This window comes from Nymphaea colorata, chromosome 12 (genome assembly GCF_008831285.2).
Source record: "Nymphaea colorata isolate Beijing-Zhang1983 chromosome 12, ASM883128v2, whole genome shotgun sequence".
In the NCBI taxonomy this organism is placed as follows: domain Eukaryota; kingdom Viridiplantae; phylum Streptophyta; class Magnoliopsida; order Nymphaeales; family Nymphaeaceae; genus Nymphaea; species Nymphaea colorata.
The window spans coordinates 505,093-522,988 of record NC_045149.1 but is presented as its reverse complement, the minus strand read 5'-3'; the positions used below and the strand labels follow the sequence as shown (position 1 = coordinate 522,988).

The window sequence follows — 17,896 nt, the reverse complement described above, 5'->3', positions numbered from 1 at the left end:
AAGTGTAATTGGAACATAGCTCGGGAAAATTTTCACCTGATTGAGCTCTAGATGACTTTCGAGCTTCTGCCCTCCATGCAGTTGTATCATTCTCCGGCAGCCACCGTTTCTCCTCGTAATATTTTGCTCCAGCGAGCTACCTCTCTGGCGCCGAACCCAATTGAGATCCTATTTTAAGGCTGCACAACTAGTCCAGTCCACTCAAGATCAACTCACACTCGTTTGGTTAGGCTTGAACTTAACTGAGAACTCGATTTTATAAATAAATCCAGTTCGAGTTACAGGAGCTCTGCTCAATTAGACTCACTAAGCTAGTTTAAGTTACGTTACTTTTTTTTTTTTTTTGTAATTTTTAGATTTAGAGATCAAGTGAAAAGGGGAGTTGATAAATGAGCTTAAACAAGTATATATATATATATATATATATATATATATATATATATATATATATATATATATATATATATATATATATATATATATATAGAGAGAGAGAGAGAGAGAGAGAGAGAGAAAGAGAAGTTGGTAAAAGCAAGGCACCTAGTGTTAGTGGTAAAAATTAGGCCCTATGATTTTGATTTTTAAAGTATTCTTTTCTTTGCAATCCAACCATATTGACATGATCTTAAGATTGAGCTGATGCAAAATAAATACTAAGTTGATCATTTGTTAGACTTTAGTGGTGTTTTCATAAAAAAAAATGAACAGATACTAAAAGAATCAATATTTTCATTAAAACAAATTGAATTCTGAGCATGTTTTATATCAAAATAATCTTTATAAATATATGAAGATATTCATATTATATTTAAAATGATTGTTGAAATCAAAATCAAAGGGTCTGGTTTCTATTCTTTAACATAGGTGTCTGATTTTTGCCAATCCTCTCTCTCTCTCTCTCTCTCTCTCTCTCATATATATATATATATATATATAAAGAGAGAGAGAGAATATGGAGAAATGAATTTTAATTACATATTCAGGCAGGTAGAGCCCTCAATACCCAACCTGGCAAGGTTTTTTTTTTATCGCGGCGGTTGGAATGTCAAATAGCCAGCCCATCCACCGTGGGCAGGGTACCAAACTATTCAATGGATACCTGACCCATTACCCACCCTTAAATACCTGACCCATTACCCACCCTTAATTGTCATCGATCTCTCCCTGGCATTACCTTTTCATTTTCTTCTCTTCTTATCGTTCAACTATACTTGTCTTTCTCGTAAATGACAGTATATTGGAGTTAAATCATATAAGCCCTTCATATTCATATCTGATTTATCAAATGTTCTATATATTGCACGATTATGCTACACCAAGTTGGCTTGTTTGCCAAGGATGCTGCCTGCATGAAAGCCATGGCAGATGGGTGAACCATTACCTTATAAAACCTGACGAATTTAATAACATGAGAAATTGTCAGTTGTCCAATATTACAAGATGACAAAATATTGAAAAACTATAGCTAAAAAGTACCATGCAATAAAAATACAAGCATGACAACGGTTTATAGCATTTTTAGCAACAGCTTGGTCACGACTTTTAAATATTCGCTGACAATATTCGACAGCCAGTATATTTCAATTTTCCATAATAACACACTCCTTCCCCAGCCCGACCCAATTTACTATCCTCAGCCCTAATGTCTCTCAATTTCTTGATGCGATGTATCAGGGGATCGTCCTTTGCCGTCTCACATCTGAATCATCTCTCTCTAACAGTCAGGCAAGAACTCTCTCTCTTGCTTGGTTTTTTTAGCTAGGAACAAAGACGACATAATAAGATTTTCGTTGACATTTTTTTTTTTTGTATTTTATTGCCCTTCTACTAAGAATCTGACGAAACGCATTTTTTTGTACATTTGATTTGTTTAGTAACATTGAAGCCAGCCAGTGTCAGCCTTCTTTCTTTTCTTTTACGTTTTATGCATTCTTAAAACTTCTATACAATGGAAATAATAATCAAGGCTGGTGTTAAACTTTTGAGGGTAACTTGATTGGTTTAGCAGATAATTATGAGTTTGTTTTCCACCGTTCGTTGATATAGTATTTCCTTTGTTGGCAATATTTTCTGCATAGTCTAGTTGTATAGTCTTTCTTCTCATAATTTAGTCTTTTTGGATATTTATATTGCTTCTACTTTACTCACAATTGAAAGGTTGATTTCGTAATGTTGATTTTCTGCCTTGAGCAAGATTCTTTCAATGGATTTATCATTTTTTTCTTATCACTGCAAGTTAGGATAAGAGAATTATTCTCTTGTTACTAGTTTTTACTGCTATTGCAACTACAATGTTTTTATAACTTTATTGTTTCAGCTCTTCAGACTACTATTTTTCTAAGGAGTTAAAGAGATTTTCTTATGTTCATAACTATCTTTTTAATTAAAATTATTTTTATTTTCTTTTCTTTTAGTGGTGAGAAATAAGAGAAACCTATGGTGATATCTTCAAATTTTATAAAAGGGGGGTCTTCACTAAGTTTTTTTTTTTCTTTGCTTATTTGGTTTCTTACTTACTAATGATGTCAAAAGTCTGCTTTATAGAAGGTACACTGCTAACTAAGCTTAGACTGGCACCTAAGCTTAGACTGGCACCTGGTAGCCGGCCTTACCCGGGTCTGGGTATGGTGATGGATTAGGTTGGTTTCAACCCATCCAGCCAAGTTTGGCCCAACAAAACAACTGGTCAGGCCTAGGTTGTTGCAGACCGACTGTGTATGGCCCGACCAAGCCAGTAGAAGGATATGCTGCTTGGCCAACCTAGGCATTGTTCAGAAAGCATGTGGGATCCAATCGAACACTAAGTCAAGCAAAAAGCAATGCACGTGGATGTGCAACGCGGTGGTGCAATGACAAAGCGTATAAATGCATCATGGTCATCAGTCCCTTTGAAAGTGGAAATTCGTCAATAGGGAATCAGATGAGTTCTCCACGCGTAGCGTTTGGATGTGCAAGGGGGTGCACGTGGGTTAGGGGCAATTCCCCCGGTGGATACATATGCTGCGTCCACAACCGCGTAGAGTCACGCGGGGGCGAGTAAGTGAATACTCGTCGTCGAGTAGGGCGATGGTCGGTCGCCTTGCTTAATGATATATAGTGTCAACTGGATTCGGTTGGTGACTTCCTCCCAAGGAAAGTTTACTCTCACCCAGATTTCGTATGCAAGTAGATAGACACTTGGAGGAATGATAATGTTCTGATAGGGCCTCATGGCCACGACTTGCCGATGGTCTACTATGGGATAAACCTAAGTGATGGTGTGCCGAGTGCGTAGCACTCATTGTCTAGTCCACAGTCCCAGAAGATAGATGAATGCTTCCGCTACATTGAAATTGAGTCAGGCTGACCGAAGGATTGGGGAAGCCTTCGGCACCGCACAGGTCAAATAAAGCTTGAAAAAGTCAGCCCGTGACAAGTGGTATCAGAGCAGACGATTTCTTGAAAAGAACTTGAAAAATGAGAATGCTGCAAAAAGACATAATCAACAAGTGGTTCTGAAAAACATTGGCTTGTTTGGTGCCCATGGTTTAGGCATGTTCGTCGGACACTAGTTCAAGTGACCGTGTTGGTGTTGGCCAGATGGAGATCACACGTTATGAAGACGACATCTAGGTGTCAGGAGCAGAAGGGCCAGGAGAGCCATTCGCTGAGGCAGATAGGATAAGAGGCCCGACGTGAAAAAGGATTGTCCAGGAAGGGTAAGGGCCCTTGGTGTTGACATGACTCGAGGAAGGTTGGCAACACAACTCAGAAATTTGAGACTTAGTGGTCGTCGGAGATGTTCCAAGCTTTATTAAGGAAAAGTACATACAGTGACAAAAAAGTGAGAAGAAATTAAGGATGGACTAGAGGCAAAACACCCGATAAGGCAGGCAGTCGCGACGTGACAAGTGCATCAATCAGACGAATGTAGGCTCAATTGAAAGGAAATGAAGGGGGATGACTGCAGAATTTCTCTTGCCAGGGGCAAAGTCACTGAGGACAGTGACGATTTGGTGGTGGGAGAATGTTGCAGACCGACTGTGTATGGCCCGGCCAAGTCAGTAGAAGGATATGCTGCTTGGCCAGCTTAGGCATTGCTCGGGAAGCATGTGAGATTCAGTCAAACGCTAAGTCAAGCAGAAAGCAATGCACGTAGATGTGCAGTGCAGTGGTGCAGCAACGAAGCGTAGAAATGCATCATGGTCATCAGTCTATTTGAAAGTGCAAGTCTGTCAATGGGGAATCAGATGGGTTTACCACGCGTAGCATTTGGATGCGCAAGGGGGTGCGCGTGGGTTAGGGGCAATTCCCCCAGTGGACGCATATGTTGTGTCCACAACTGCGTAGAGTCACACGGGGGCGAGTAAGTGAATACTCGTCGTCGAGTAGGGCGATGGTCAGCCGCCTTGCTTAGGGCGATGGTCAGCCGCCTTGCTTAATGATATATAGTCGTCAACTGGTTTCGGCTGGGGACTTCCTCCCAAGGGAAGTCTACCCCCACCTAGATTTCGTATGGAAGTAGATAGACACTTGGAAGAATGACGATGTTTTGACAAAGCCTCATGGCTACGGCTTTGCCGATGGTCTACTATGGGATAAACCTGGCTAATGGTGTGCCGAGTGCGTAGCACTCCTCGTCTAGTCCACAGTCCCAGAAGATAGATGAATGTTTTCGCTACATCGAGATTGAGTCATGCTGGTTGAAGAATTGGGGAAGCCTTCGGCGCCACGCGGGCCAAATAAGACTTGAAAAAGTTAGCTCGTGACATGGGTAGCTTTCGAAAATAATGCTGATGAAAATGGATAAGAATAAAATGGAAATGCACCATGCCCTCCTCTATGTCTTCGTCCTCCTTTTCTTCTTCGTCGTCTTGTTTGCCCACCACCCCCAAGCAGATCTAGAGACAGCTCCTCGATGCAAGGTGTGGCAACTCCAGTCTATTCCCACTGACATGCCCCATCTAAAACGTGTGCCACCCATCCTCTCCACTTGTGCTTCTCCTCAACTCTTTTTTTCTCATGGCATCAGTCGGTTTCCTATTATTTTTTATTTTCTTGTTGATGTCCTCCGTGATGTCTGGAATGAAGTTGAGTAGAGGAGGTGTTCCAGTCGCTCGCCGAAAGCACGACGGTGAGATTGAACCTGATCGTGTAGTACTGGCAGCTGGTGGCCTCGCCGAAGAACCTGCTGTTCGACCATTATTGCTACTCCAGCGAAGAAATGAACTCTCGAGACAAAAGCCGATGTTCCTCGTGACAGTCCAAGCTCGACCGGGCCTTGGGCTGGATGATGTTGGCTCGATATCTGGCCTAGCCTTGCCTGTTTAACGGCGGGCTGGATAGCAAGCCGGCCGGCCATTGGAATCAAGCACACTTGTAGTGGGCCGGGCTGGCCGGATGCCCAGGTCTACTGCTAACCCTTTTAGTTTGTGCCCTTTTATAGGTATTAGTATATTGTACATTGTATGGTACATTCATTGATTGTGTGCCTTTACCTCTACCGTGAGTGAAATAACTATGCATTGTTTCATTTTTAGGAATGTACGTATATTGTCAGTTTATAAGACGTCTGGTATGGTGCTAGCGTGAGGAAAGTATGCCTGTCTACGTACCAAGTTTAATAGAATCCACACATGTTTTCAATGTATCCACCATACATGATCGAAAATAATTGATATTGAAATGAATGCTAAAACATGTTTAGCACTTAGTGTGAAATATGTGGACAATGTTCATGTGCATGCTTACTACATATTTTAGTTCTTTTCATTTTATCTTGGTACCATCTATTTATTGGTATGTCCATTTTAAGTATCACCTTATGTAAATGCATAAACGATGTTTTCTTTAGTAGGCCATGACGAATTAACCATAGCCTATGCATGCTAAAGTCGAAGCTCTGAAGCACTTTTGTTTCAACATCTAAAAAAAAAGATAACTAATATCAGTAAGAAATAAAGTCGACCATCTCTGCACTGTTAGTAGGAAGTGACAAAGCCTTTGCTGCTTGACCCACTAACCAAAAAAAAAAAAAGTGGTGGGAGGGGAGGGGAGAGGGAAGGGAAAATGGCGGAGGCCTATGGCACGCTTGCAGTCTCGTAGGACATGGGCTGTTGTCGGAGACAGCCATTGCAATATCGACTGAGAAACAAACCCTTAAAATGTGAGATAAACAAAAGAAGGAATGAAAAAAAAAGGAAAGAAGAGATTGGGTGAAGAGAGAGAAAGATAGGCTCTCATCGGTGTGTTACCATGAGCCAATGGCTGGAACTAACTGCTGACAGTGGTCATGGAAAAGAAAATAATGGAGAGGAGAAAGAAAAAGTTGGGGAAAAGTTGAGAAGCTGGTCATGTACGCCTCGTTTGTGTATGTAATTTTGTGTGCTATTTTAGGTATAACAAAAAAAGCCCATGGTTAATATAAAAATGAGTTTTTAAACAAAAACAACAAAAAGAAGATTTGGAGATTCGATAAGTAATGTGCTTCTCGCATTAATTTGTTTCAATTTACTTATCATCTTTTCAGCAAACACATTGTTATCTTATTCTCTCGTATCCATTATGGCTCTTCCTATCGTTATTATGTTATATCATTGTTGTAGACTCGTTATCTCATTGTTTTCTTATGCTAATTTTTCACAAATTTGTGTTAGTTTACTTATCACCTTCTATTTTTATCTCATTTGCTCATCACCGTGTGCATTGTTGTGTCCAATCCAGCCTTTCCTATTGTTATCACATTAATTTCTCTTTGTTTACCTATCATGTCTTGGCAGTAGATGCATTGCTATCTCATTCTCTCTTATCCATTCCAACCCTTCAATATGGCTCATATAACTAGGTTTGGTCATTATCACATTCTATCGTTATGGTAGACTCTTTGTTGTCTCATTATTTCATTACATTAATTTATTACATTTTTGTACTTATCGCCTTTCGTTGTTATCTCATTCACTCATCATTGTGTGCATTGTTGTATCCAATCCAGCCCCTCCTATCATTATCGCATTAACTCCCTTCGTTCACTTATCGTTTTCTTGGCAGTAAACACATTGTTATCTCATTTTCTCGTATCCATTCTGGCCATATCGTGTTCTATCATTTGGTAGACTCGTTGTTATCTCATTGTTTCTTTACGTTAATTTATTGCATTTTTGGTGTCCATTTACTTATCATCTTTCGTTGTTATCTCATTCGTATTACCTTTCTGGATGTTATCGCATTAATTTGTCTCTCTCTCGTTCTCTCACATCCATTCCGGTGCTTCAATATTGCACATATTACCAGGTTCAGTTGTTATTGCATTCTTTTGTTATGGTAGGCTCGTTGTTATCTCATTACATTGTGTTAATTTATCACATTGTTAGCGTCAGTTTACTTATCACCTTCTATTGTTATCTCATTTGCTCGTGACCTTGTGCAGTGTGAACTAAGAGTTCATCCTTCCTGCCTTTGTTGCATTAATTTGTCTCTGTTTACTTATTGTTTTCTTGGCAGCAGACACATTGTTATCTTCTTATTTCTTATCCATGATAGCCCTTCAATATGGCGCATATTGCCAGGTTCGGTCATTATCACGTTCTATCGTTATGATAGACTCATTGTTATCTCATTATTTTGTTATGTTAATTTATCGTATTTTTGGTGTCAATTCACTTATCACATTCTGTTGTTATTTCATTTGCTCATCACTTGGTGCCATTCCGACCCTTCCTATCGTTATCACATTAATTCGACTTCATTTACTTAATTGTTTTCTTGGCAGCAGATGGCAACAGACACATTGTTATCTTATTCTCTCGTATCCATTCCGGCTATTCCAGTCGTTATCATGTTGTATCGTTATGATATACTCGTTGTAATCTCATTCGCTTTTGGCACTATGTGCCTTGTCATACCCTTCCCTACATCAGGTTTGTGTGTAGTTATCGCATTATTTCGTTAATATTTCAATGGTTGTTACAAAATCATTTACTGTATGATACATTGCAATATTTGGCTACTATTGTGAAGGACAAATTGAATCTATGTGGCACTATAACAATTAAACAAAGTTGATTATCGGAACGTGTTTAAAGTTCAAACATATATAATGCGCATAATACAAAAAAATTACCAGGAGTTTCGTAAAACCGCCACGATCATATACATCTTGCCTACATGTCAATGACATGCAAGTCTCAACTACATTGTTTGTATACAAAACACAATCAACTTTTTTATGGTGATTTTCTTTTTTGATTTTTCCAGTTCTGCCTCTTTTCTCTAGGGTGTTTTTTTTCCTAGCAAACTCCTATTTGGCTTTCTCTTGAAAGTACTGGTAGACTAGTGACCTCATATTTTGCAACTTTCACCCCAACATTATCGAATACCATATTAGCAAAACCATGGCTCTTCTTCTTCTTCTTCTTCGAGGAGATGTGACAGGACTTGTAGCTTCAGGCTAGCTTTTAATTGTCGTCTTGCTGTCACAACATAGATTGAAACATTCCCTATAGCAACCTTTGCCAACTGCATCATGTATTTATAAATATGGTCATTTCTTGCTGCCAGGTCTACACATACGTCAGTGTCTTGCATAGATGCTAGTAGCGGGATAGGTTGCGAGACTTATGACAATCACAGGAAGGAATTTCGAGAGAAATCTTCATTAACTCTAGGTTTAATTTTTTTTGTCTATCTATCTAGGATATATCTTTCTAGCAGTTCCCGAATGTTCTCTCGATCGAGAGTCTTTAAAGTGTGGCAGCAAAAAAAACCTTTAAATTCAAATTTCTTACATGAACATTTGACATCACATGTTTCACTGACATAGGTCATGAACACATCATTGATCTTAATCGAATATCACTTCCTTTTTATCATATGATATATGCGAAAACTTGATTGTTGTGCATGTAATTCTATGTCACAGTTAGTTGCTTGAATCCTTAAACCATTCAAATGCAGTTGGTGTGTACACAGCTACAACTCGCTCAATGATATTCATACCCAGACTTTGAGACCAACAAACAAATGTTTTGACATTTTTTTCAAGTTCACAATCCCTAAGACCATCCAAAAATCTGTCATAGTGTTTCATAAATTGAAATATTTGTGAGCAAGAGTACAATCCCTCTTTCAATGCAGCGTGCATGCAGTACTCTGTGTGTTGCTTATTATGCCTACACAAAATATTATCTTCCATATGCCAATGTCAACTTTTCATTGTCCTTATATAATTTTTGAAACCACATATTGTTTATAGGTTATATGCTTCAGCCATTTGTGTCCACATTCACTCAAACATATCTAACTATCTTTGCATTTAAGGACACAATTTGCAAAACTCTCCTTAAAGACAGTTTTCTGATTCATTACAATGTTCATCACTGCATTTTAGAATATATGCCATAAACACAAACGATGATGTGCTTCTGGCCATGCAAGGGACACTACAGCTGCTACTGCACTGTCACCATCTGTTAATACAAATTTGAGGTGCTTCTCATTCATGGCCTCGGTGAATACCTTAAACAATCACTCAAATGTCATAGTAGTCTGATCAAAGTAGAATGGACCCTCGAAATACAACTTTTCTAGTAATGGTTCACCCTCAAAAACTTAGCAAAGGGCCACCCGTGGGTATTGACCTTCACAGTTGTGTAAAAAATAAGCATATCACAGAAGCATCCACAATGTAATCTATACCTTGAATCTACCTAGAAGACATTTGTAATATAAACCATCATCGTTCATCTAAATGGCATTGTAAAAACTTGTGTCTTTGCTTAATCTTTTTTGAATGGATTCGACCAATGTGACATCGATTCTATCCTTTTTCTCTTCAAGTGGTTTCTATGATCTATGCATGTGAATGGAACATTCTCACTACCACCTTATGCTTTAACAAACAATTCATATGCCTTCTTTGGCGGTATTATATCTATACTATCAGCCAGCTCACTTATTTCAACACGTGACAATGACAATTTGTGATGCGACCTCAACATGCAACTCATGCAAGAAGGTGCTAATGGATGGTTGTGTTCAATCGTCATTGCGTGAATATAATATTTTCCATTTAGATGCCTTCCCAACTCCAAATTGGCAGCACAACCGCACCTTGTATCAATCCTATGTTTGGTTAAACATGTTAATGATCTTTGTCATCCTTGTTTCGAACAAGCATATGACCTTTGCACAACTACACCCTATACATTTCTCTCCATCCTGCCATTCTTTATACTGAATCCATGACGAAAAGCATAAGAATTATAGAAACTATATGTTATGTCCTCCTTATCAAATTCCATTCCTACAAAGATGAACATGTTCATCGAAATACTCCATCTCAGACTCCATTTCCATAGTGGGAAAATCCAATCCTATAGTAGGACTACAATTTTTTATTTCATCCATCTTGAACTCTATTCCTATAGAAGGAGCATGTTATTCAGGATACTTCATTTCCTCGCAGAGGAATTCAATCTCTTGTTTGTTGTCATTCGATTCGATGATGTAGATATTTCATACACTGTGTCATCTACAATAGATAAAGTTAAGAGAAAATAAAAAACATTTTAACATTATCTCACAAATTATTTGTTTTACTCATAAATACCTTCCATCAAATAACATTCAACATTATCTCATGATAAAGTCTATTGATCAATAAAGAACATTATCTCACGCCATTTAGTGGTAGACTCAATGTTATCTCTTTCCTTCGTTACCATTTTTGACCTTTGTGGTAGACTTGTTGTTATCTCATTACATCGTAAACATTCATTTCATAATGTGATTGCATTATCTTGTCTTTGTTTACTTATTGCCTACTTACTATACATATCTTCTCCCATTCCATCGATCAATAATGATAGGAATGGTTATGAAATAATGAAATAAACTGGGATGCATAAACTTATCACTTGAAATTGTTATCTCACACATTCGTTACGCCATGATTTCGTTATCTCAAGCCGACTATCTCAAACCCATTACATTGTAACATTATCTATCACATGGACTGGGATGCACTCGTTATTTTGTCTGTAACATTATCTCCCACATGAACTGGAGCATTCATTATTTGTTGCATCAACATTTCTTCTTTTTAAGCTTTGTCATCACCTTTGCCTTCAGTTCATCAGGAACTGCTCTTTTGATTTCTTCGAATGTCCAACCATCGAAAAAATCCTTGTAAAAGCCATTACCTTTGTCATTTAATGTCTACAAACAAAAAAACTTGTGAATTCACTGTTCTTTCCATTTGTTGCTATTCCAATCATTTTTGCTTCAATGCCAAGCTTTCTTCACCGGCAACCTCCACTCTTCTTCCTTCCTCTAGCGGGAACCTCTTTCTCTTGTTTCTTTCTGACCATCTTCCTTCATTTGCATGAAATAATGCATGCGACGTGAAGGTTAAGTATGCATATGTTGCATCTGTACAATGCAAGGGCATTCAAGTAAATATGCACATGCACCTTTTATGGCACAAAGGTCATCACTAAAACTTTACATATACATAGTGTGAACCACCCTATAACGATATTCAATTAAATATGGTGAATATCATTTCATTCAATAAGGTCAATATTGAAATTTTAGTCTACCCCCAGCTTATGCTCATTGCGTGCCAAAGCGGCACATGTAACTCAATCCTGAAAAATTGCAGGTTTCGTCCGACATTAGGTTAACATACCTTTGGAAAATAAAATTCAAAATCAACCCACTAATTTGATGAAATGTTCAGAAACAGGCTTAAAATTTGAATCTTTTGTTTCCACATTTTTCTAAGATTTTGTTTACAGAAAAAGGTTTTTGGAATTTGCTTAGCAACGATGAGAATGTTCATACATTTATAATTTTTGAAATAAGGTTCGACCTTAGAGAATTTTACTATGCTTTATTCTCAAATTTAGAAATAGTTAGCAAAAGAGCTTTCGAATAGGGATGTCAACTGATTGGATTCAAATTGGATATACCCTTAATCATATTCATTTTTTCGAATATTCACATATTCGGATTTGAATACGATTAAATAAAAGTCATATTCAAATCTAAATCTGAAATCCAATTTCAAAATCCAAATCTGATCTAAAACCTAATTTCTATAATCTATCTGAATCAAAATTCGAATTTTGAACTGAAATTTGCCAATTTTCAAAATGTAAGAGTTGGATATGAGATAATTTTTTGACAATAAGTCTAATCCAAATCCATCTCTGAATCCAATCGAATACTTATGTATGTCCAGATCAAAGTTTGAATAATTGTCACAAAAAATATGTACGAGTATTATATGGCAAAGAAAAAAATGGATATAATACGACAAAGTTGTATATCTCGAGAATCAAATGGGAAAAAGGAGAACAAATTTTTAAAAAATAAATAAAAAATCCTGACAATTATATAAAAATAAAATAAATGAGAAATTAAAAAAATTGAAAAATGACTAGATAAGCAACAAATTAAAATTAGATAATGAAAACTAAACACATACATAACTATGTTACTAACAAAACTCTATTGCCTTCATGGCTTTACAACACAAATGAAGTCATTCTTCACTTGGAAAGTGAAAAAAAACATGTCCTAGTCTTCATCCCAAGAAGTGGAGTCCTCTTCTTCATTTCTTGTACGCCTTGAAGTTTTTTGTCTCACTTTCATCAATATTTTTCTCTTTTGAATCTGAAGACAAGTTCGCTATCTCAGTATTTAAATTTTCTTCTTCAACAAATGGGTTCACATGTTCAATGTAGATAGGATTTGCATTGGTCTTCTTCAATTCTAGACCCATGCTTTGCAAATGCATATGCATTCTATCAAAGACCAAATTTGTTAATCTTGATAGTGCAAGATTGTTTCTTTTCTTCATGTTTGCAGCATCAAATGCACTCCAATTTCTTTTACAGGCAGGGTAAAGTGCTGCATGGTTGACTTAATATTTTGATTGCTATACTTTGAAGCACAAAACAGAAGAACCGAACATCTCCCACCAAATCTCTAATATAATTAAAAACAAAACAAAATTTAAAAGAAGAAGTGCATAACAAATAATGGATGTTGATTGCATAAATAGACAAACTAGTAAAATGAGACACTTACATGGATGTGCATATGAATAATTATCATAGTTAATCCCTCGCAAAACAATGTTATTTGACCAACTCATTAGCTATTTCAAAATAATCTTCATGAGGTACAAGTTTTCTTGTCACTATGTCCAAAGTTCCAAACCCTCACGAACTTGTTCATCCATTTTTACCATTTTATTCTAAAATAAATGAGGATTTAAAAAAACAGCTGCAACATGTACTGGATTGTGCAAGTTACGAGTCCATCTCCTATCAAATATTTTCGAATATAGTATATACTTTTCCTTGTTGTCCTTACTTGCAGTCTTTATAGCTTCTTTAGCTCTATCAAGTGCCTCATACAAATATCCTATATTGGCTACTTCTCCATCTACCATTTTCAATACTTTCATTAATGGTTCAACAAACATGATTATTTCTTTACTCATATTCCAAAAGTCTTCATTTTGAATAAGATATATAATATCTCTTGCACGATCTTTTTCCACTTCTTCTACAAGTCTCCAATCATTGGAGGCAACCATGAACCTCAAATTTTCTTCTTGTTTTAAAATAGAATGTAAACAAATGAAATGAGAAGCAAACCTTGTTGCACCTGGCCTTTTTAACTTTGTTCCTTTTGTGTAAGTTCTCACTATATCTAAAGTTTGCTGCTTATTGTATATGAATTTGGCAATTTGTCTAGCTTTTGTCATGATAGATGCTACATTTTTCAAAGTATCGATATCTTCAAACATTAAATCAACGCAATGAGCAGCACATGATGTAGTAAAAATATTTGAATACCTTTCTTCAAGGATAAGTTTTGCCTTTCTGTAATTGCTTCTATTGTCTGTCACAATCTATATAATATTTTTTTGTCTTATTTCTTTAATAGCTGAAGATAAAAATTCAGTTATAAGTTCTGCATTTTTAGGAACCTTTTCTACATGTTTTGCTTTTCAAAATATTGTACTTGTTGGACAACTTACCAACAAATTTAAGTATGATCTGCTTCTAATTGTATCCTCCCAAATATCTGACATAATAGGGCACCCATATTATGCCCATGTAGATTTTGTTTCTTCAATATATGCTTCAACCTCTTTCCTTGCATCATCTAGTTCTTTTCGATGTTTCACTATTTGGTGGGAAGTATGCTGGGCCATGCTGTGAAACAACAACAACAAAATTCTTGAAATCATTCGATCGAAGTAAGTTGAATGGTAGATTATTCATAACCATAGCTTTAAAGAGGAGCCTATCAATATTATCCTTTTCTTTTTTTTTGAACATGTTTGAAATTGTTTGATGTTGTCCTCTGAACCGAAAGAACCTAAATATGCTCCACTTCCACTTGAACTTATTGGGCAGCTTTGCATTTTTCTCCTTTTTCTAGGCCTCTCATTAATACCTTGCAAAGCTTTTAGTGCCATTTGTCTCATATTTTCTGGCACATGATGACATGACATAGAAGGCTTGATAAATTATACTTAAACTGAGTAATTCCTCCTGCATATTTTATCTCCACAGAAATTGCAAATCAATTTTCCATCTCATTTAATTATACATGTTGCCAAAATATGTCTTTGCCTTTAGGCATGATTAAAAATTTATTTCACAACATAAACCATTCAGCAAGTTAACAAATTAAGAAAGAATCAAAGAACTTAGTTCAAGGCTTCAAGCCAGAGGACAGATAAAGTTTTGAACCCTAAACAAACCAAATATCATCAAAGTGGGTCGTGTATGCAAGAAGAAATTAAGCAACAGAAAAGAAAAAAAGAAAAGGCAGAAACACACCACTTTACACATGTTCTCTCAGCATGACAATGAACCCCAGAGGCATCTGCTGTGAATAGCTAGACAAAATTTTGCATTATAAATTTAGCATTCTGGTTGGCTCTCACAGTCTGAACAGGCGGACAAAATTTAACCGCGATCTTCAAGAATTCAGGCTGTGGAAAGTGAGGATTCGCAGGCAGAAGAATCACAGGAAGCGGCATACGTGATACGTCAAACCAGCATGTCTGGCTGGCTGGCTCTTTTGTTCAATTGAATGATGCAGCTGATGAATTTTTTGATGTCCCTGAGCAGTCAGAGTTTGAGTGCTTTGATTTTGATGTCGACTGTTTCATGCCACAGTTGCAGAATTTACAGTTGTCGTAAATAGATGCCAAACTTAATCAGCTAGAAATTGAAGGAACAACAGTAAGCGGAGATGGCCAGAAAGTATTTTAAGTACAATAAAAAGCTCGAGGCCTAATAAACTGTCGGGCGTCGACCCAACCTGATTAATAAATGAAGTCATTCCCAACACCATTATGCTCACCTAACCAACAAATAACATAATAAAAGTACAGTGTAAAGTTTAAATTGTAAAACAGAGCCCTCTCAGCGCTCGTCCATCCGACGACTCACCTCTTCAGTCGAATGAGAACGAGAAGGAGATGAAGGAGACGATCGCGATTCACGTCAGCCTCCGGCGACTCCTGTCGACCCCTCTCACCGCTCGTCCGTCCGGCGTCCCCTCTTCACTCGATTGCCCTCTTCAGTCTGTGAGAATGAGAAGGAGACGAAAGCCAGGATCGATTTTAAGTTTTTAACCTAACCCGTCTTTTCCTATCTAAAAATACATTTTTGCCATTGAAAGGGGTGATCAAGTAAAAAAAAAAAAGCCAACTTTTTTTATAAAGATTACACGTTGTGCCATTTTTTAAAACTAACCTCGTGCCTTAAAAAAAATCATCAAAGATGTGTACAAAATGCATTTTATACGCGTCTTTATTTTTTGCCATTTTTTTGAAAAGACATGTCTTATTTCCATTTTATTAGCCAGAGGGGTTTCCGGCGTATAATACGTGTTTGTTTTTTGAAAAATAGTGTTTTTTGTGAGGAATCCTATCAGATGTGATTTTTTAAAATCTGAATATGATTGATTTGTTAATCAAATAGTAAATTTTATTTCATATATGATCTTTTTGGATCAGTTGATCGGATATCCAATTCAAATTGAATATATTGAATCCCTACTTCTGAACCAACCAATTTTATGTAAAATTGAAAATTGAAAATACTATACTTGTTTAAATTTTAAAAGAGGCATTTGCACTTGGAAAATAAATTTCACTTCAGTCAAGTTAAGTTGAAGGAATTTGAATGCAGTTTTTTTTCATCATTTTTATGCAAATTCTATGATATGATTTTCCTTCAATTTTAAAATGCTACTTATTGGCATTTTATCTCACTTATTTATTACAATATCATATAAAGGGGTATATGATTGGCCGATTTAATTGACAATATAGTTAATTATAGGATAATAGTCCTATTCATGACTTTATTATTTTCAACAAGATTTATATTTAGATATGGACTTGGGCCTAATTTGGCTAACTTTACTAAACAATATTTCAGTGCTCATATCTTCACATGTTCATATCACTATTTTTGAGATGAATTATCCTGAAATATATACAATATTTGTAGCATAAAGGACCACAAGGTTGGAGCTAGATCCATTGTTTTTAAGTATATGTTTTAATTGTTCTAGACAAATTTTGACATAAATATGATTTCAACAGGTTCTACCTTTGCTAATATATAATTTTTTCAGAAAAGTGTTGGTCTCAATTCTATTTTCTTTTAAATATGATGTAAATTGAATCAGTAAAAGCATGATTTAGTCCAACATTATTTACAGTCTAGTTTTCTATTCTCTCTATTATGTTAATTTTTAACACATCTTTAGAAATGCCAAGATGAGATTTTTGAAATCCAAATAGATTTGGATCCATGTTTGAATTTACCTTGAAATGAAAGCATCGTAGTTTCAATTAAATTAAGATTCCGATGCAAATCCATATGCTATGTATTTTAGTGGATGCAAAGGGATTTCAAAATGGGTCCAATTGTTTTTAAAATATATATCTGTATATTTAGCCATTGTCAATATATTTCAATATGTGTTCAATTTATTCAAAACCTTATATATTTATGTTGTGAACCTATTTGGATTTAGATCCAACTTGTTTTATATGTTGTAAACCTATCTGGATTCAGATCCAACTTGTTTTAAACTAGATATCATGGGTGTTGTAAATGGATTTGAATATGGATCTCACTTGTTTAGGACCTATATATTTCGGTTTGGAATTAAATTTGCTTCATTTTGAGAATACGTGCATTTTGGATTCGTCTATTATGATATGGGCTTACATTTAACTTACCCTAGTTTGCTAAACGTACACTAGTCCAGATTCTATTTTTTGTGTTTTACTGAGTTAAAAATGAAAGGTAATTTTGCATTAAAGATAAAGTAATGATTGTATTAGACCAATAGATATGGATATAGATCCCATATGTTTTAATTACATCGAATTGATATGAATCAAAGTAATTTGGTATATATCTGTGTGCAAGTTAGTGGATATGTGTATGTGATTATGGTCTTACCATGTCATGAGTCGTTTGATTTTGGATTTGAAATTCATGTTGTCGGTTAACAATTTTTTTCATGTGATTATAATTGGTTATGATGGTGTTTGCTATGCTAGTCAATACAATTCAGTCATGCTATGTAAAATGTTTATATCAGTTGAACGTTCAATAAATAAATCACATGAGCAAAATGAATATGCACTGAAAGCATGCTTCAATATGTGAATTAAATATGAATGTCTCATATTGTCATGGGCTGACTTTTCAATCCATTTCTCGCCCTACGTTGAGTTTGCCATAAGCCCTTAGTTAGCTCGATTCATCCTTTAAGGTAGCAGAAGCATTTTTCATTCTTTCAAACCATGGACTAGACAAGGAGTTTTAGGCATTTGGTAAACCATCACTCAAGATTTATC

General features: G+C 36.1%; 1 long non-coding RNA gene across 3 annotated transcripts; it reads right to left on the bottom strand.

Annotated features, from left to right (window-relative positions):
- Nucleotides 1-10,957: 10,957 nt before the first annotated feature.
- LOC126410624 (uncharacterized) lies at nucleotides 10,958-15,614 on the bottom strand. Of its 3 annotated transcripts, none has more exons than XR_007575040.1 (3): nucleotides 15,462-15,614; nucleotides 14,844-15,230; nucleotides 10,958-11,406 (listed from the first exon to the last, which is right to left on the bottom strand). It is a non-coding gene; the product is annotated as an uncharacterized LOC126410624 (long non-coding RNA). The 3 variants fall into 3 exon arrangements; XR_007575039.1 differs by having other exon boundaries at nucleotides 10,958-11,349; XR_007575038.1 differs by lacking the exon at nucleotides 10,958-11,406 and adding an exon at nucleotides 12,696-12,969.
- Nucleotides 15,615-17,896: the final 2,282 nt, after the last annotated feature.